Consider the following 956-nt stretch of genomic DNA (forward strand, 5'->3'; position numbering starts at 1 on the left):
ATCTAACATTAGACATTAGCAAAAAAAACGGCAAAAAAATCACATTTGTTGTAAAGGAGGTCCCATTAAATATTTATTTTATTTAAATTTAATTATTAATTTTTATAGTAATAAAAACATTTTTAATTTTTTTAAAATTTTTTCATAGTGAATATACAAATAAATATTCTGTGAATGTTTCAAGCGTCTACATGTTGCGGTTATTAATGTTGAAATTGGTGTTAATATCGAGCAAAAACGACAAAAATAATCATAATCACGTTTGTTGTAGGGAGCCCCACTTGAATATTTTTTTTCTGTTTTTATTATTTATTGTTACAGCGATACGATAATCACAGTTCATGAGATCCAGCCTGGTGACAGACAGATGGGCAGTGGAATCTTAGTAATAGTGTCCCGTTCTTACCCTTTGGGTAGGGAACCCTAAAAATGTCTCTAATCAAGGGCACTTCACACACATTTTTCAGCTCCATTTCCCATAAACTACACCCGACCCGCGCGAAGTCGGGGCGCGTCGATGTAAATGCATTTTTTGGTTAGATTGAGACGAGTATTTTTAAATTCGTAATATCTTTTGAATGGAACGTCCGATTTGAATAATTCAAAAAGTAATGTACAGGTAATTGAAACACAAATAAGGTATGAATAATATGGTCCGATTTCAGTCGGCATTCCTATCAACTTTAAAAATGTAAAAAGTAAAGTAAATCGCAAAGTTTTTTGTAGATATTGATATATTCTTTAATATTGTAGAACATTTTCTTGTTCTATCTTTAATCGTTTTCGCAGCGCATGCGATGAAAGACATTTTATATGATTATTTTTTTACATGACTGAAGTTTTAGTACGTATCCCTAATTTTTTTAAATATAGCCTATCTCACAAGTGAAAGATTTTTTTTAATTGGTCCAGTAGTTTCGGAGCCTATTCAATGCAAACAAACAATCAAATCTTTC

This window comes from Choristoneura fumiferana, chromosome Z (assembly GCF_025370935.1).
Source record: "Choristoneura fumiferana chromosome Z, NRCan_CFum_1, whole genome shotgun sequence".
Classification (NCBI taxonomy): Eukaryota; Metazoa; Arthropoda; class Insecta; order Lepidoptera; family Tortricidae; genus Choristoneura; species Choristoneura fumiferana.